The sequence below is a fragment of the Pogonomyrmex barbatus genome, unplaced genomic scaffold (assembly GCF_055798465.1).
Source record: "Pogonomyrmex barbatus isolate J1 unplaced genomic scaffold, ASM5579846v1 scaffold3, whole genome shotgun sequence".
Classification (NCBI taxonomy): Eukaryota; Metazoa; Arthropoda; class Insecta; order Hymenoptera; family Formicidae; genus Pogonomyrmex; species Pogonomyrmex barbatus.
This window is the reverse complement of record NW_028297127.1, coordinates 4,234,590-4,256,043: the sequence shown is the minus strand read 5'-3', so window position 1 is coordinate 4,256,043 and position 21,454 is coordinate 4,234,590. Positions and strand designations below refer to the sequence as shown.

The 21,454-nt window shown below is 36.4% G+C and overlaps 1 long non-coding RNA gene across 1 annotated transcript in view; it reads left to right on the top strand.

Moving 5' to 3' along the window:
- LOC148935928 (uncharacterized) overlaps positions 1-20,834 on the top strand; it is a 71,957-nt gene extending 51,123 nt beyond the window's left edge. The window contains exon 3 of the long non-coding RNA XR_016139969.1: positions 20,352-20,834. This is a non-coding gene — a long non-coding RNA (uncharacterized LOC148935928). The remainder of the gene's footprint in view (positions 1-20,351) is intronic.
- Positions 20,835-21,454: the final 620 nt, after the last annotated feature.

Genomic DNA, 21,454 nt, shown 5'->3' with positions numbered 1-21,454 from the left:
AACATCGATATCTCATAATTTATTGACTACTAAACAGTCTATAGCTGGGACCATGTCAAGCCGCCTTTTGGCAGTGATAGACAGTAGGACGATACACGTGTCACTGTCCGAATACCGGTAACTAACTAAATCCGAATCGATGCAACAGAAAATGGATTGCGAGTTTGACATAGTTGACAGAATTCGCCGAAGCGGATTATTCTACAAACGCACAGAATCTGTATTTGCTGACTCTTGGAATTGCATTGAAATTTTCAACCCGGTTATGCAAATATATATCTTTATTAAAATCGTATTAACGACGGTTGCAGTAATGTGCAATGATATATAACGTATCCGAGATCTAAAATATATCGCTATATTCTATGTTAATGTAAATATATCTATGTCCGTTTCTGAGAAATCTATGCGTGATGTAAAGATATGGCATGCATAAATTTCTTCACTTTATGTTTTATATCTGATTAGTTTTTTACGGCAGCGCATGAAAGACGTGGTTTTACCTGTGAGACTGACTTCCATTCTTATGCCACATGAAAAGTCGGAATTTTTTTCCGCGCTATTATACGCTGCGCATGAAGCGGAAGTTAGAAATGAAGAAAATGTGCGCGCTACGATCGACGCTCAAATATCGGTCGGAAATACGACTGTGCGGAATTATTATTATAGGCTATAGATATCCACAGGGTAGATTTCCTACATCGAAGAGCGGCAACGAGTACATATTTTATATTGCTCCGTTATTGTATGAAGAATATTTTATCACGATGATTCGTGATCTTCCTTTCAATTTTTTATTTTAGTAGACTAGTAATTTATTATCTTTTTTATTTTTTTATTTTATTTTTTTTTACCAAACGTAATTATATATTTAAATAATATCAAAGCGTAATTATATATTTAATATTTATTTAAAGAGGCACTACAGAAGCTATAAATGATATTGCTGTTGCTATAACAAATATGAATTTTTAGCACATTATTAATTTTGATTCTGGCTCTTTAAATTTTTTCTAAACATATGCTTCTGCAATTAATTTAAATTTCAATTAATTTAATCTACAAAGCCGATATAAAATTAAATATTTTAATAATATATGCAAAGTATTATGCATATTTGTTTCAATGTTAGATGTTTTAATATAATTTAAACAAATTTCTATAATAAATATTTTTTTTAGATATATTTGAACAACACATATCCATTGTATCTATAATGCGTTTGCGTGAAAAAAATTATTTGTTCTACTCATGTGAAATGCGATTGTGCGGTTCTTTTACACGACGTGTAACGAACTGACTTCCGAGAAAAATACAGTTAATAATAAATTCGCAAGTGCCGCGCGATTTCTTTATTTTCAAAAACACTTGCAATAGATACGTACATGTTTCTACTAGAACGAGCAATACAATAGTACAAGCATGTTCATACTAATCAATAAGCAGGCGGATTGCTGTTTAAGAAGTAATTAGAATTTGTATTTACGATTTAGCGGGTGGTACATAGATCGAGATTAATTTCATTTCTCATTTGCATGATTTCCTCATGATATTTACATTCTATACTTTTTACCTTGATACGTTCATGCAACGCAAATGAGAGCGAAAGCCCGTGTCACGTTTACGAACGCGCGTCCGCTCGTTCACGCTAATATAAAATGCAACACACGATATTTTCGCCGTGCCACATACACGCACTCGGCTCGCACTCGCTGGCATCTCTCATTAACGCGGCTTATAATCGGATCGGATTAATTATAACGTCGTAATACCTCGGCTGGGGTAATAGAAAAATATATGTACACCCGCGGAATATTAAATGTCCCCCACGTCGAATCGGCGCAATGCAGATCGTCGGGAGATTATTATTCCAATTGCGTCTTTCCGACGGTAACGCCTCGGCTGAAAGGAACAGGAAGGGTTACGAAGCAGCTGGAAAGCTTAATTTGTCGGGGATATCCGCGGCTTTAATACATATTTATAAAGCGCATTAGTGTCGGCTAAAGAATATTCATGAAAATCTTGGCGAGTGTCGTTCAGGACATATCCGCTTTCATTTTCAAGAAAATAGAAGTAATACACCGAGGCGAAAGCCTTATGCCGCTGTGGACGGGTATAACTTGTAATTTTCTTTAGTAGAACTTGCAATCTCGACCTGTTATCTCGCCGGAACGTGCCGATGAGAGACAAACTTTTGTCACTGCCATTCGTATGCAAAACGAATGCTTAGCAATAGTACAAAACGAAATTTAAAGAAAATTCGAACAATACGTCTTTCAAGGGGAAACAAGTGACGCAGCGATGTCAATGTCGTATTTATCATAAAAAGATTTTACGATCTTAAATACATATATATATATATATAGTTATACAGAGTACATTCTAAAGAGGATTAATATTATATGAATATTACATAAGGATATATATCAGGATTTCTAAATTATACCACACTTTAAAACATCTCTCTGAGAATAAGATCTTTGAGTTTAACGATGATCTTATACTTTTACACGGGATTATTCGATAACGCCGAAGTGTAATGCAAGTATTGCATGTGTGCACAGTTAGGCCACGAAACGTGGCATCAAAGGGATTTACAAACACACGCAACGGACTCTTCTCAGAGATGTCAGAACGATCCGCCGTTTCCTGAGATCCGCATGATTGAAGTATGGGGCCAAAGAGTAAACGGATGAAACGCACACACATTAATACACAGAAAGGGAGAGAGAGAGAGAGAGAGAGAGAGAGAGAGAGAGAGAGAGAGAGACTCACACAGAAACACGCGTTTCCTCTCACCGTCCCGTTAGAATCGCGGTAGCAGCTCCACCCAGTCTTCCGTCTGACAAATTATCTCTTAAGCACCTAAGTAGTTTTCCGCTTCGTAAAACAAGAAACAACACTTCAACTTTCAATGAGTCCCGCACGCTGCCGCGTCATCCCAACTTGCTAAATGTACCTACGCCGGGCATGAATGCAGTCGTCCGTAGATCGAGTATTGGCGTTCTTGTTCTCCTTTTTTCGGAACTTTCGAAGGTCCGACGAACGTGCGCGTTTTCATGCACCCTGTTCAAACAAGAAGCTCGCGCCACACACGTAGCCGTCGTATATATACACGATTTATTGCCATTACCGTAAATCCAGATTGCTTTGTGACGCAGCACCTTTTCGTTTTAATTGTATTGTCATGTAATTAAATGTCGCTACGGAACTAAGGCGATTATAATAATTCGTCATACTGTTTCTAACAATTAAGCGATAAACATAGAGCAAATGTAGCATTATAATAAATTATTCGGTATACGTTATTATGCATGAAAAATATTTTTAAATAATATATGAGATTATTTATTATAATTGGCATTGTTATTAATTATTAATTTTGCATATATTTTATTTATGTTAAATGTTATGCTAATGTTAATATCATAAAACAATACATAAATGATATTATTTAATCTATGGTTCACACACGAAGCATTAAATTATATTTAATTTTTTTATTATAGAAATGAGATAATTTCATATTGACCTGCGCATGAATAATAATAAATTATGATAATAATCAATGTTCTTAGGTAAAGAAATTTAATTATATAGAAATTAGTTACAGATTAACAAATTGTATAATTTTAGAAAATTTACACACACATACATAGATATTGGCATATATTTGAAATATTTTTGCTTAGCATTATCGATTACAAACATGTTTGACGAACGAAGATATTGTTCGGTACCATCTCGCATAAAACTAGAAGATTGTCTGAAGAAACTTCTCGTTGTTATATACTCCAGTGCAGAATTAACGAAACGGTATTGAGTCATAATCATTTCGAGACTTATGTGTCATAAGATCGCGAAATTGTTTGCTTCACGTGCAAACAACCAACCGATTTTCCAGTTGCGCCTGGGAAACACGTGTTTATTCGCGACACCGATGGCCGGCCGTATCGTAAAGCACGTAAACGCAAAGAAGCACCGTCGTTCCGTTGTTGAAGTAACAAGAGGCGCGGTATCATTTCGCGGATATACGACTTTCGTAACACCTCCGCGAACGGAGCGGAGTTTCCACGACGCTGGAAAGTTTTGCTCGACTTAAGCCCGGGCCCTCTGTCTTCCCTTTTCTCTCCAACGCGCGTAGCTACCCGGCACAAAATCCTTATCCAGCCATCACAAAGTTATCACGAGACTCCGGCTAGAGAGAGAGCAGATCAAGTAACTTAGCCAGCGCGCTGCAAGAGATCGAACTCCCTCCCGACTGCTACCTTCCGTCGACGTGGATAAAGTACATACGCCGAGGAACTGCTTCTCATTCTAACGTCAAATTTTTCTTTCGCGTGATTTATGCTCCGCTAAGTTTTGTCTTTAGGTATAACATCGTGGGCGAATACCGCGATAGTAATAGAAAAACTCGATTAATTATCCTCAATTAGTAAAGTTGTCTATATCACCGTTCTTTAAAAGACGCTTGTATTTTCTAAGCAAAGTTGCTTCTTCCAGGAGGAATGCTTAATTTATTAAATTAATTGTCAATATTATTACGCTTCTTTCCTTTCGTTGTTTTTTTCAAATGTCGAAATATAATGCCGGTATATAGTGCGCTGGAAGTGACATGTTTCTTCTTTTTTCATCCGAATAAAAGCTAGACACATGTTAAAAATGCAAACGCGAATCAGTGTCATTCTCTCGTAAGTTTCGCTAACCTGGCAAAATTTATCGCTGTAATAAGGATTTCGCGCGCGCGAAAAATATGTACCGCGATTTGGGCGGTCTGGTTAGCCGTGAAATTTCCCAGATTTACATAAGGACCCTCATTTGCATGAGCTTATTAAATTTTTAGCATCAGCAGTAAAACATCGTTACTGGTGGACTACGCGGAACTACCGGCAGGTGGACTTAATGCGTTTTAATACAGGGTGCCTCTTTACGACTTGAGAGTGCGAGCGCGTGGAATTACGTGAGTCTTCCTTTATATACAATCCGGCCTTTAAATTTACGTAATGACAGGCTCACCTCCCCTTTTTCGTTATGTCTTACGGCGGCCCAACTTGCGCATTTCCAATGAAATTTGATGCAATTCCAATCCTCGGCGGTTTCGCGGCCGCAATGCAAATATCGTCGTCCTCGGAATGAGGCGACGAGCGAAAGGAGCCACCGCATCAAAGATCAACTCCTTTGTCTCAGTCGCCGGTGCTTCTCTCGCTTCTCGTAGAACAATAAAATCAAGGAGCGCGATTCTTCGCGAACTTAAGGGAGTAAATTTAAAAGCGGGAAAGTAAAATTTGCATGGAAGCTCGTCGCGCGCGGCTCTTCCAAGTTATTTCATGCAGGATTGGGAGAATAACGAATGGACTTATATAGGACGAGACGAGACGATATTTTTGATAAATAGTTCCTTGAGCACGTGAAAATTGAATGATTCCAGTTTTTTATTCAGCACAGATTTGCCGTTTAAAAATATGTTGATAGGAAATATTTTTTTTATTCAGTTTTATGAAAGTCGATGTTGTTATAAATAAATCAGTGAAATATATTAAACAGTTCTCTCTTGATTATTTTAACACATCAAGAATCAAATCTATTTATTATATTAATTTTATTTATAGTTTAATCTAGTTTTTTATATTGTTTTTTAATATTTTCAAATATATTTTACACCTAGTTTTTTTATTAAACTTCTATTAATTTATTTATAATTTACAACATTTTGTCGTTTTTCAAGATCTAATTGACCATCGATATACAAAGTCCACATTTAACATGCCATTTTTATCGTATCGTAATCGTCTGGTCGTAATGAATATACCATATATTATTACTCACTCTCTTTCTTCATCGCAAAGCAATAACGAATCTTTAAACAGTTGAGAGTATAAACAGACGTTGAGAGTATAATGCGACGAATGTAACAGGTCGGTGTACAAACGCGAGAAAATCCGCTAAATTAATTGGACAATTAGTTTTCTGATAATTAATCACATTATAGGGTAACAAGTTACAGGATTCTCCTCACATCTTGACCTGCCTCCCTTCCGTACTACCATATGCCGCGCGTATTGTTCTCGCGCAAGAATTACAGCTTGAAGTTTCCGACGTAAACCATCCACCTTAAACATGCATCACCTCGGCTGCCGCGTGTATATTAGGCAACGATTTGCGGATTAGAAACTTTGCTCGAGCGAACTTGCCGGGACACGCCGGCCGACTACGTAACTAAGCAGCGGCTAAGGAGCCCGACGAACTTGGGCCCGTGATTACATCTTGAATTTGTTAAACTACCGTCCTTTCTCGAGTTTGACGCATACTATTACGTCATCTGGCAAATATTTAACTCAACACGCGACAACACGCGTTTCAATTCCGCTTTCGAAATTAATCTTTAGATGGCTCGGTATTCTGAATTATATAATATATGCATATTATTTTTCGCGCAAAAATGAAAGTAAGTTTTGGATTATAATGATATATCGAAATTATCTTATTTTGGCAACATTTATAATTGTTGTTAATTATAATTATATTTTTTATATTTGCTATTACACGTTCTCTTTCCTTTTTGAGAAGCAATCTGCAAAGAATGTTTGCAAACCATCGTGAAACCATTTCAATCTTTTAGACGTTCTTGAGACATGTTTATTATTTTTTTTATAGATAAATACCATGTGCCAATATCGATGCATGGAATCTAAAAATTTTTTAGAAAAAACTTTATATATTTCTTTTATATATTTCTTTATCTCAAAGAAAAAATGCAGTGAAATAACAATTGAAATAATATAATTAAAATAATAGCACTTGTGCTTTCAATTTACACAAAAAAATTTCGATTCCTTTGAAAAGAATCGAGCTTCTTTCTGACGAATTCACGAGTGTACACGAAGAAATCCGTGAAAACGGAAGTTCTCGGACAACTTCGGACGATATCGCGCTCAAGGGGGCTCGGCACAATGTATCACGTACAATTTACCACCTGCGTGAACTTTGCGAAACTTGCCGCCGCAAGGAGGTAACCCTGGCACGAGTGTGGGCTGAGTTTCGAACTAGTTAACATTTCAACTGTATAATATTCCGTCTCTCACGACGCGGCAATGTGTCGTCGACGGCAGTTTTCGCCGGTGGCTCGTCTATTCGAAAAATATACGCGGTCTTGCGCGCGGAGAGCAAGTAATAAAACGCGTGAACGCCCGCTTGCCACCGCCGTCACCGCTCGCAGAAACCAATAAGCGAGAGCCCGAACTCTTCATTAAAAGTCTACAAAGCTCGGCGAAGCACGACGTCAGTCCGCCGACGTTAAAAAGTCGCGAGAGTTACTCTCTCCGTCTCATTCTTTCCGTTCTTCTTCTCAACGGTAACCCAATCTGCTCTCTCGCACCTGTTCTTCATCTCTCTCGGCCTTTCTTCCGGTATAAACCTAGAACCGGGATATTAAAAGTTATTTCAGGCACCGAATAAAATATCCGAACTTTTCGCCGGCGAACTTTCACCGGCGGCGATGGCCCTCCATTATACCACTGTGCTCGCCGTGAGGACGAACGATAGTTCAAGAATGGGAGAATTTTCGAGGAACGGGGTGACTGGGAATGGCTGGAACGGCGAGATTCTCACGGAGAGAGGCAGACTTCTTCATAAGCCTTAAATGAATCTTCCGCGCTCGGGCTTTTGGCCGCCTCGCTTACTTTACGCCGTCGTATATTCTTCCAGTTGAGTCTTATCGCGCGACGTAACCGGGATTACTTCGCGGGAAAATTCCTCGGGACTTTGTATGTCGGTAAAAAGACATGCAGGATATGACTACACTTTGCGTCGGCATAATTCTTCCGCCGTGACTTACAATGTTGACAAGTCGCGTGCAAACGCTGGTAGGCCAAAAGCATTCATGTAATTTGACTTTCCACCGATAGATGAGAATATCGAATGAAGTTACAACGTTATTAATATCGTAATTATACGTTTATTTTTTTATTGAAACTTCTAGATATTACGCGAATATATCTCTTTGCAGTGAATCGTATAACGAATATGCGATCAAGTAAAACTGTGGAAAGTTATCAATTTTAGAGTTCAATTGATGGCGTGATTGATGTTGGTGCGTGGACGAATATGCCACGTGCAATATTAGACCATATATACATAGTAGAGTGGTTCACGGATGAGTGCTTCATGTGCAATATTGGATCCTGCATACACAGTACTATCGTCTAATATCGTACATCGAGCATTCACTCATGCGCCAATTTCACTAAACACTAATAGCCATACAGCAGCATATATATATATATATGTGTGTGCAGTAAAATAGAAAATAATTTATCTCCATATTTACTAATATCATATATTTCCTTTATTGATTCATCTCTTTGAATATCTCGTCGTTTTGATCTCTTTGATGCGACGTGCGTACATGAATTTCGTATGTTATTTAAATAATAGCTATGCAGAATGTACAATGATTACTATATAAAGTCCCAAATTTTTTGAAATTTCTGAAGATTTAGAAAAATACGTTAATAACTAATGATAAGTTTTATACAAATTAAGATTTATTTATTTCAATTTTTTTATTTATTTAATGTAAGATATTTTTTGAAAATGTTGAAAAATAATAATTTTACTTAACAAATTTATTTATATTTATACGAATAATTGCGTATATTTTAGAATTATCTTGTGGCCAACCTGCTAATCCTTTGAGAAAATTCGAAGTATAATATATCATTTTAAGAAAGATCTGCAGAAAGTGCGACATGTTCGCTTGCACTCGACGCATACCGAGCGAAATCAGTTGAATCCGCCATCGGAAGTCGCTAACTTTATTACTCTCCAGACAAAGGAAGATGGAACGGGTGGGAATGGATAAGTCACCAGTAAGGAAAAATGGAAGGAGAAGAGAGAAAGATCGATTCAAGGAAGGCACGAACGAAGTCGAGGTAGGAGTCCTTCAAGAGGCGTTGATTGAAAAAAATCACTTTGAAGAAAGTTTGAATTTGCCTGAGTATCCCCGAAAGTCTCTCGTGGTCGGTAGCGTCAGATTCAGTCCGATTGCGAGAGAGAGAGAGAGAGAGAGAGAGAGAGAGAAAGAGAGGAAAAAGCACTGGATTAAAGTAGGTGGAAGTGAATATTATGCATAATTTTGCATCTTTACCACGCTCTATTCTCACTTCCCGCACATTGACTCGTGGAAGGAAATGCTCTCTATACTGCATAGGAATTGTCGCTTTGTTATCGGATTAGAAACTGAATAGTTAATTTATTGTTAGTATTGCGACATAACAAAGCTCATTGAAAAACACATGCAGCATTATTAATGTTTTTCTTATGCACGACACGAATTTCTATTTCGTCCAACTGCTCACAATTATCTTTTAATTTAAGCACGATAATCTTTCAATTAAATTTAAATATCGTCCGAAATACACATGCTTAATTACATTTTATATGACATATTTTGTAAAAGAAATTAGAAAATTTTCTTGAAATAACTAATAAGAATTTTTTACGTACGTTGATATTCAATCTGCTGTAATTATGTGCATATTATAATAAATTAATGGATTTATTAAAGTTACTATTTTCCAACTTTTAATCAAGAATAGATTTTCAATAAAATAAAATAAAATAATTCAATAAAATAAGAATAACATTATTCATTTAAGTTTTCTTTTTCATAAATGTAATGCAATGATTCATTTTAATATTAGTCACAAATTTTCTCTTTCTCTTCTCTTAATCTTCATTTTGTGCAATGAACTGTGGAATAGGAAGAAAGAGATAATCTCATTATACGAAAATTTCTAAAATTACCAAGAGTAATTACAAAGATTACATTACGAATTTTTACATTTAATCATTACTTTTCAATATTCAGATTCTTCATAAATTATCTATTATAATATGACCCAATAAATTTGAATATTGTTAATTTATTATTTCTTCGCCGTTAGTACGAAATCAAGGTTTACAAACATTGATAGAAATGCAAATGTATTATTTGCAAATCATGCAAATTTAATTCTGCAGTTGTAGCATAAGAGAAAGATCGAAAGACCGAATTGATTATCTTTGGAGAAAAAAATCTGAACGGAAAAATTTTTTGGTTCCATATAACGGTAAGGAATCTAGAATGAGTTGTAACGACGGACATTTTGGACAGCTGTCTAAAATCGTATATTCGTCGATAGCGAATGGATTCGCTTCAAAGTTATTCAAACGGCTTCCAATCGCGCGCCCGACTGCATTCCTCCCGGCTTTTTCTGTCTTAGCGTCTCTCCATTCCCGTCCATCCCCGTCGCAACGTCGACAAATCCGCGGGGGACTCCCTGGGATTTGGGCTTTACGGATTTGCGGCGCGCCACATCGAAGTGGAACACGCCTCTGTGAGACACGGCGCATGCAGTAGTCGAAGCCCGCGTCGGATCAGGCAGATTCGTTACTTCGCTTTTTCTCTCCCCGCCGACGCTCGACAGCGAGTTCGGATGAAATCGCTGGAAGAGTTTTCTTTGATCGTGTCGGCTCTTGTCCTCATCGGAGCGTGTATTTTCAGGATGGAGGAGAGAAGGTGAAACTTTCTGCCGGCCGAAGTTTCTTTAATTTAAAACGTCGCTATCGATCGGCGCGCCGTTAAAATTACGCGTATTAAAATATTCCCAATCGCCCGGCCGCCAGATGAAAGAAATTGCAGTCGACGAATCAATTGCGCCTGCTAAAGAGAGTTTCCGAGCAAGTCAATGCATTCGGATAATTAATCGCAGTTATCGAAAGGCGAAACTCTCTGACGGCTTTTATTTTTGCAGTATAAGAAAAGGTTCTGATGAATAAATTCTAGAGAAAGTATAAATGAAAATGAAACAGCTTGATTAAAATTCACAATTTTATTTAATTATATATTTTACAATATATTTCCTCTACTGTATTTTATTTTATATTACAATATCATATTTTCAATTACTTTTTGTTATTATAATCTAAATTATTGTGTTGCTTAATTTAATAAGTTTGTTACCAGTGATTTGAAGTTAAATGTACAGTGTCAAATGTATGTGTGAAGGTATAAAAATTACCTGCGCCATACATTCATCTCAAAATGAGACTAACACGCGCAAATTGCATTGTATCTGCAAAGAATTTCACGCGCAAATTTCACTGCAAAAATAAATTGATGGGAGAGAACGTGCTGTGTTCCCCGCGTTTTTTCTGCTGCAGCAGTCCCAGTTTATTTCGCTTCGATCGAATTCCGTGTGATGTTACGGATACTCAGACAGCAGGCATTCGCGTTTTCGACCAAGGATTGTACCCCAAAATACCGATACAGTTTTTTTTTTTTTTTTCGAGATAGGCATGGGGAGGAATTTCGAGCTTTCCAATATTTTTCCAGACGAGGGTTTAATTTTACGGCTTAATAGCGAAAAGCAGTCGCACCATGGCACGCGGCGATTTTTCCTCGCCAGTCATTCTTGAAATAATTTCCGCGTGACTGCCGCACACATCAGTTTGCACGCGGACAAACACATTTATCCAAATACATTCTATGCGAATTTGGCGTAAATAAGCGGGAAATGGGGTGCTTAAATGCGCGTGGCTGTGTTATGCAAGAAACGGCACCGCGGTATTAACATATTTCCGTTGGCGGAAATTTGTTTCCCTGAATCTGACCGGTATTTTGAAAAAATTTTTGATATCTCTTCGTATATTGGCCGCGTACGATTCTCTTTACTCGAGATAAATGTCAATTACATGCACCATTCATTCCACTATCGATATTTGTTAAATATGTTTATCGTAATCGTTTGCGATGAACAATTGAAATGATCATGCCTTTTATTGCATGCATATTTTAACATTTTTACGATTAAATTACGAGTAATCCTTTTCTTTAATTAAATATAGAAACATTTTATAACAAGAACCACACTTTGATTGAGCTGAATGACCACAAATGACCATAAAAAGGAACTTGATCATGAATAATACCAGTCGTTTGGCATAACAAAACAGCTTATAATTTGCTTTTAATAAGAAAATGTTAATGAATCGTGTAACCTGATAAATTACAATTACCTCTCTAATCATGAATACACTTGATGTATTTTCTAATTTGAATTCATGTTCAAAAATGCATCCTAATTTATCTAAACATATAAGTATTTAAAAAAAGACATTTCGAAATTTATTTAAATATTACAGAAACGATATACGATATATAAATTATATTTTTACTATAAAGCACTGAAAATATTTCTGTATACCTAATGTTTAATTTGTTATACGTTAATTTTATATCCTTTGACGAAGTAATTTTGTTTATCAGCGTTTCATTGTCAAACTATGTTATAATTCTTTTAACCCTCCAGGCGACCTTCCTTATCTCATCATGTCGGAATGCCGTACAGTCTGCATGTCTTGCAGATCTACCGGGAAGCTTTACATATTTTAACGAAATGTCTTCCGCCATACGGCAACGCCATATGGCTCATGTATTTAATTATTTATTATCTGAGAGTACTTTTGCCTTTGAAGTTTCTCGAGGTAGAATGCGGATGGCACCGGAGGATGGAAATACTTTCGTATGCCTTATATTTTGTGGGTACATATACATACTATACTAAAATATATAATGGGAATAAGAGACAAAATATGCGCAGAATAATGGAAATGTTGCCTGAAATAGCGCATGTCAAATTGATATCTGCTATTACAATAATACATATTATCTAGTAATCATGTACGGCACTTCGGTATCTGATATATTCAAAAGTTACTACCTGATCGAATTGCACCGTGCAAAATAATTACCGCATTGAATCGATATTTATTATTTGCATGCACGTGCGCGTTGAGATGCGCTGTTGAAAAATCAGTTCCATACATTTTGGTTTATAACGAAATAAAGACAGCTGCGCGGGTGCTATCATTTTTCAATTACAAATTCCGCGCACGGCGCTAGCGAATTCAGCGTTACGAGTAAAATAAAACCATATAATTGAAATATTGATTTTCATGCTGAGCTCAACCAGTTATTAATATCTATGCGCTTACACATGAGATAAACCTGATCGCCCGATATCAAAATATTTGGAAGTAACATTTTATCTGCCAGTTGTAAAAAAAAATATTCTTTACTTGTATTATATTTCAGCAATTAATGTTGATTTATTATAAATATTATTTTTTATAAAAATCGATGATATATCATTATTCTGGCTTTGTTATGTATATACATTTATTGATTTATATCTATTTCACACAATTATTAATAATTACACAAATCAAAGAATTCTTTTACTATTGCGTTATTTATTTTTATGATTAAAAAATGTATATTAATAAATGTATATTAATAAAATTAAAAGTTATTAATACTTGTTTATAATACATACTTTTTTATATTATATTAATCTTTTACGTAAGATAAATCAATATTACATCAAACAACATTAACAATTTAAAGAGATAATAAATGGCAAAACGTGGTAAAAATGATGCTTAAAAATTGCCGGTTATGATCGTGATTTATTGATAAGTCAGACGTGCGATAGATATTTTTCTCTTATCGACAATATCGCGGTTGGGAGTTTTAATTGGAATCGCCGATCTGTGAAAGCACGTGCCTGTTTTCAACGTCACAATTTCACACCTTGCATGAGAATTTTCTGAAAAACAATCGGCATGGATTTTCCGTGGACAACTGCATGAAAATCCCACATTCAACCCTCTAGCTTTCGAATGAGCAAGCGTTTCATCGTGGATGGAGAATGAGTCATGGGATCGGGGGTGAGTCGTAATTCCGTTTGCATTTGGGGGCTCGTTCGGGAACAAAAACAATAAAAAAAAGGTTCCTATAAACATGGCCCGGGAAATGCACAGCTCTGCTGGGAGTACTGTAGAAGGAGAGGGAAGAATAGAGGAATGAAAGATAAAAAATTACTCTCGTCGCTTTTGACGTCGTGTACAATCCTCTAGAAAAAAATCCAACCATTATGCGCGATACGTATGCCTCGCGTTACAATTCGGAGTGGAGTATCGCTCGACATATTTTATCGTGATGTATTTTTATCCGGAAACGGGAATTATAGTCGTAAATAATCGTCACATATCACGTAAACAGTAGTTCAATCTGTCGAGGAACGAGATAATATTTGCATTTATTAACACTCGTTGTTTACGTACATGCTATCCAATTTAAGTGGAAGTGGAATTAAATGGAAGTTTTATCGAATTTTAAAGAATATTAATTAATATTAATATTAATTATATTGTTTTTTTTAATCAGAAAATTTAAAAGTATTTTTTTATATTTTATTCTCTCTGTGTACATATGTATGATGTTATATACATCATATATCAACGATATTCACAAATTTAAATCTTATTTAAATCTTATTTAAATTTAATTCCAAAAAGATATCTTTACGCCCGAAAGCAATATTTCTAATAATATCAAATCCATCAGTGAAAGCTATCATATTAATCTGCTAATGTCAATTGAACATTAGAACGAATCTTGTGATCAGTGTTTCTTATAAAGTATATAACTGCAACCCTGCAATCGGTATCTCAGAAATCCCATAGCTTGCGATGGGCGATTGTACGTCAAGAACCGCAGGGAGCTGTCCGTGAGAGATCGGTTGATTCCCCGGGAGGCCGCCAGCCGCCGGTTAGGTACCTTCTCCCCCTCCCCTCCGGAATAGCTTGCTTCCCCCTGCACCGTTCTCGACTTCATCTTCGGCTCTCTACTCTCGGTGGAGGTTCTTCTTCCATTCTCTGCATTCGGCCAAGAGCCATTTCCATCCTGCAAGAGCGCCGCGCCATGCACGCCACTCGCTCCGAATTTACAGTCCTGCAGATTGCAGAGAAACAAACGGTGCCTCTCGGTACTTCTCGGTTGCGAGGCAAACCGCTTCCGCGAAGACTGCGCATGAAAGTGCTTCGGTGCGATGTGCAGTCGAGAGATCTTGAAGAAACACGGAGAGAGAAATGCGACCGAGACGCGACCGTGAGCTTGTAAAATTCGAAAGTTGAGCTGACGTTTCTCCCGATTCGACAGTGGCCTCGCGTCATCGCTGCGTCTCACACCGATAATGCAATCTGCAGTAAAAACAGCGGAGTCAGTAAATGATTGAATCACCTTACGGCTCTGGGATTTGTCGTGTTGCTCGGACGGTAGATCGTTCCGTTTCCGCCCGCCTCCCTCGTCAGGGCGAAGGGAAAAATAGATCTTTCTCCTTTATTGGCGACTTCGCTTTGCTTTACCCGATAGGAGGAAACAGAGAGAGCGCGCGCCGTCGGGCGGCCTTTGGGAAAAGAGCAATCTCGAGTGAAGTTGTAGAAGGGATTGAGAAAAGGAAGCGAGTGTACGAAAAAGCTTCGCGAAATTGACAGAAGTTACCTGCATCGTCGAGAAAAGCGAATAAACGGAGACAATTGTCAATTAAAAGGGACGAGCTTTCGGGAGTATCGGACGCATTTTCTATATAACGCGTGTTCCTTCCAGCTGTTTGTCAGTAATGGCACAGTGGCGAAATAGTATGAGCAAGGCAAACGAACGCTCGATTTTGTCACGGAAAAAGGAAGGAGGGGACGAAATGGTAGACAAACGGAAGATGAAATGCGCGCGTTTCTTCTCTCTTTCTCCCTTCCTTTTTATTGTTGAATCTCTTATATTTACCGAATTTACGGCGCTGCAGATTGTAGGAAACAAACGGTCGCTCCGCGTGCTTTCAGTGCTACAGACAGAAAGCTAACCGAGCGTCCTTTGGGAGGACTAAAGCTCGATATCAGCTCGAGGAAAGCGCGCGAGAGCTTCTGTAGCAAGGCCGCGTGAGGAAAAATACAGGCATGAGGAAGAGATGGATGTATCAGCTTTATGAAATTCAGCGAAAGAATAGAATCAAGAATGAGAGAAATACTGGAGATTCTTTTTTATCGTGATTTAATTTTTTTTTATTCACGTTATATGATATATTTATAAACTGCATTACATGATAATATCGAGAAAATCAAAACGATTGTTCTTTTGATAGATTTTAAAAACATTTTAATAAATCTGGAATTTATAACTTGTGTTTGTTAAGATTTTAAATAAATGAAATCTTATTTTAATCTGACGTTTTCGAATAAAATTAACGAATAATCAATTTGAAATTAAAATATTTAATATTTCTTAAATTAAAAAATTATTAAAAATAATAGCATTTAAGTAAATTTTGATTAAAGATTTAGTGAGTTTCGAGATCAATAAAAATATATGTCCATAGTATATCTCTAGCCTGTGCTTCATGTTTACCTGCGGTGCAGAAAATCTGTATGAATCCAAATATTAAAGTGCAATCTTATTGACTCGGAATCTTTTATACAGCATGCTCTTTAGTCTCGATCTTCCTCCACTTTCCTACCTTGAAACGAAGTTGTCGAGATAGTCCGACCGATAAGAGTTTTAACTTTGCAGGCGAGAGTATTAAAGTATTTGGTTATCAGGCTCGTCTGAGAACTTTCAAGTACTCGGGGCTTAACCTTACCAATCTACAGTTTAGACGCCTGACTGCCGTTTTCTCATTCGGCCGTCTCGAAAATTGCGATACGCCGGAAATCCTCCCAGAATACGGTCTCGTTACATTGTAAATTCAGAAATCTTCGTTTAGCGCCCGGCTGAAAATTGCGCGAGCGCAGTAGCCGTGTTGCATTCGAATGATACAATTTCCCAATCTACAAGCGAAGCGTTCAGCTTATGTAAAATATATTTAACAAAATACGAAAAAAATAATACTCTTTACCGTTTTGCGATACTTTTTAAGATCAATGCTTTTTTTGAACTCTTGATACTCAAACAAAGATGTCAACGATTCCGCGGTACATTCATCAAATTACAAAATTAATTTTAGCCTCCGTCAAAGGAATTAATATATTAATAACAAAATGCGCGTGATGCGAAATAAACAATTAATCATGGGCAATAACGCAGTTAGGCGTGACAATGTATTGTTTTCCGATAGCCAATCAAGCAGCGGGGAGAGCGTCCGGAATTCGCTATCAGTCCATCCAATTAGCGAACAATTGCTCGACGTTTCTTGTTAACGTACCGTCATCGAAATCCTCAAAAATCGGTGAATCTGAAGAAACTTGGTTCGAAATCTAACTCGTTTTGCTCGACAGGATTCAAAATATCATATGCATACCCGAGTTGTGCGTTACAGTCGAGGAAATTGTACACATTTTAATTGTATCACATTCACAACTTTGCATTTCAGACTAAATAACTGAAAGTTTATAACATCATATATTAAGCATTATGTCCCGTCAATTTGCTATACTGAAAAAATGAAGAGGGAGTCACATTAGAGACCTTTTTGCAATTTCTTATTTATATTTATATTTTATGATGCTGTTACGCCGTAGATTTGTGCCCGTTTGCATATAGACAACAGCGACGTTATTTAATATTACGTGAGAATGGATCTTTAAATCGCTGAAGCTGACGGTGTTGTGCCGTCTCGCGTGCGCGTACACACCCATGCATCTATAGGGAACGATAAAAATAATGTATGTACGAGGTAAGGTGGTAGAAGTATTACTCGCGCATGCAGCTTCGTATTAATTCATAAATGGTTGCGACACGACAGGACTGCCCGGCAGCCCTAAATGAAAGAACGAACCGGCACATTTTGTCTCGCTCGTTGTATTAACCCCCGATGTTATGTCACTCGAGAGTATACTTCCGGCGAATACGGCATGACGGTGAAATTCGCGAGGATCCTTTCAACGAGCCGTGTAACATTGCTCTTAGGAATGCACGAATATTAAAGCATAAATTTTGAGCCGCGTGCAAGATGCGTGAGGAAGAGAGATGTGCGTTTTGTTTCCGTATTATACATTATACCTCTTGCGCAAGTCGAGTTTGTGTAATACTGTAATGTTGGAAACACTCGTAACTTACTAATTTTCTTTTGTGCTTAAGATAATAAAAATACTATGATCTTATAATTGCATTGCATTCTGATGTAAGAGCCTCTTTTACGATGATAAACAGGAATTAATTTATACTTTTTACTGTGTTATAAATATGTAATAATTATTTAATACATATATTTATTTCACATTTTTGTCAATAATTGCTCCTAAATTTATAAATGTAATTTTTTTTAATTTATTTTGTAAATTATAAATTATTTATTATATAGAAGGGAGATATAAAACAAACATATTATTATTATACATACGTATACATTTCATTAGAAGAAGAGTACAAGAACAACATAACGGTAGCATCCAGATTGATATGTGAATTTGTATGATATGCTGGATCTCCTATTATGATTATGCAGGTCCGTTACAATTCCATCATCCATATTAACTTCTATCGTGATCTCAACTCTAGCAAACTGTTACGTCAGACAGGAGAGATAGTAACAACTGTCACGGTATATACATGATGGTAGTGTCTTATAAATCCAGAGGGAAGCATCAGTTCCATTATGTCGGGCCGATTCTTATCATAATTTCATAATTGCATGCTTATAACACAATGCCATTATTAAATAATGTTTAATTGATATCTGCATAGCAATAAAAATATGTCTTTATTATTAAAAGATTATTTGTATATTAACATCATAGAAAGATTCAGTTCAAAAATGTTTAATGCACATATACATCCTAAAATATATAATATATTAACTTTTTAAATAATAAGATTTTTCTTAATTATGACAATTCTCATTAATTTTCCAAGTTTACCAAATAATCGAATAATGAAAATCTAAAAAGTACAGATAAATTACATATATGCACACAATGTATGAAGGAATTTTTAATTAAAACCTGTAAATTATTGTGTATCACATTAAATTCGCTGGAACTAATTATCATTTGCAGTTAATCGTATGTATTATGAGATAAAAAAATATTACATTACATTGATCAACGACGAAAGGTCAGTTATTTGACGAGGAAATAACACGCGGTTACGTCACGTCATCAAACAGGGCATTCATTCACGTCGTTATAGCGCATAATATTTCATCGAGCTCGTTACCTCCCAATTTGCTTTCGCAATTAATGAAATCCTACTGGCGCCGCACTGCGTCCCAAACCAATCTAAACAATAGTACATCCGATCTAAATGTAAGCGAGTCACGTTTGCGGCTGACCCGTGTCTGTACTTATACATAATATTCTGGCAATTACAACTTTGATGCATCGAGCGATGATTAATTTTGAGATGCACCCTCGAGATAAACGGTGATCTTATTATTCAAGCGCTATGGTACTCATGTAAATGCAGCAACGTATTCCGCAACGTGATTGGTTGCACGAAGAAAATTTATGTTGCGATACTTCATCATGAGGTGATTCTAAAGCAAGAGCAATTTTAACGCGATAGATTTCACGAAGCCACACTTGACTTTCTGTTTTTTTTTTTTTTTTTTTTTTTTTAATAGAATTTTAAATCAGGCAAATCGTGTGTGAAATTTGCGAAAACGGAATATAACGATGACTCCAAGTTCACCTATATTATAGATATAATGATGGCAATTATAAATTACAGGATTGTAATGGAAAAGGTGTAAAATATGACGTTTGCAAAGACGAGACGACCATAATTTACGATCCAGGAAATTTATCTAAATTGCCGTAGAACGCGTTCTGCGTTGCGCCATTTTTCATACACACCACGGCATTATGGTAATGCGGCAATAAGCAAGCAGATTTAAACTTGGTGTAACGGGTGTAGTTCGATGCATCCGCGGATAACACGACCAACAAAGTAACATTATCTCGAGCTTTCTTATGCTAATGAAATTTTGAGATTATAGCTGGAGAGGGAGAGAGAGAGCTCGTTAAAAACTGCTTGAATCTTCGTTAATTATTCTTTGGAAAAATGCGTTAGATGCTGCAAATAAACATTTAAATTATCGATTCATACATTAAACATTTTGAATTATAGATTGTAATCCATCAATAAAATATGAAACGATTGAGCAATCTTTTCTTGATGCTAATGAATAAAATTATTTACAATATTGATATAAATTATTATTTGATGTGAATAATTAACTCTTTTCTCTCTTTTATTCATGATCAACATGTATGTTAATGTCTATATATTATATAATTGTGCAACAAATTAATGGCATTAATCTCATCTCACGATGATCGTAAAATCAGATGATCGATTCTATCGAAAAGATCAGTTTGAACCCTCCCCCCCCCCTGATATTCTGATTGAATTGCGTATTATACAATTTTATATGCGTAAATAATAAACCAGCTCGGCAACGGTAAATAAATTATGTAAACTGATAAATGAAGAGAATTGAGATTCCCAAACATGATCCTGGATGTTATGTTCATTACAGTGGAGCTTGTCGATACATCGCAACAGGAAAGAAAGCACAGTCGAACGAGGGGACGTCAAATGAACAACTAGAAATCCGCTAATGGAAAGCCGGAAGAAAAAGGGGGGTAAGAGGCGTGCGCCGGTTCACCGTCGATAAAGCAACGAAGGTTATTGGACGAAGTGCATTCTTTCTATGACCTTCTCGTGGGGTGGATATACGATGGTTGCAGTTGCAATGTGTGCAAGTAGGTGGAATAGATCGACGATGCAATGAGCGAACGATCACGAAGCACCGTTATCGACGACTACGGTATGTACGGTCCTCTCTAGTTTAAGCCGTTTTGTACTATGAAATTCTCGAGATCACACATTCACTTGCTCCACTGGTCTTGCATAAAATAGTTTCACTGAAATAGTTTCTTGACTATATTATTTATTACAGTAATTATTACAGTAGCTTATCAAATTTGATATTCAAACAACTTCTTAGGTTTGATATATATATATATATATATATATATATATATATATATATATATATATATATATATGCAGAATGACTTAGATAAAACGTATTTATATACATGATGTAATTTAAAATATTTTTAAGTTTTGTGTTATGACTTTCATAATCACAACTGTGTTCTTTAAATGAAATATTTGTATCGTCATAGACATTGATGAAATAAAAAGCTTTATATCGCTATTATAATTTTCAGTTGCGAGTTGTATAATTTTATGCAATGATCTCTCTGGATTATTACCCACGGGGAATTGCTTCAATAGCAAATGTGGTTAGCATTCTCACGATGACGATTTAATCGGTCATTGTACACGCGACCAAATTTAGATTCTATTTTTAGCTGAACTTGCGGACTCGTGGCTAAGCTATTAACTATTTGCGGCGGCGTGGTTAATTTATGTGTGCAGTAGATATTAATTAGCGTATCGTGACGCGGTGGAGGCAATTAATGTAACAAAGTGAAACGTTACGTACGCGGCATTCCGAGTTAATTTCGGTGAAATTATACATTTCCTTTAAACTTTAATTAGACGCCATACAGCGGCGCGGAAAATACGAGGAAGCCCGGAGCCGCGCGCGCGGGGAATTAGAGGGCGAAG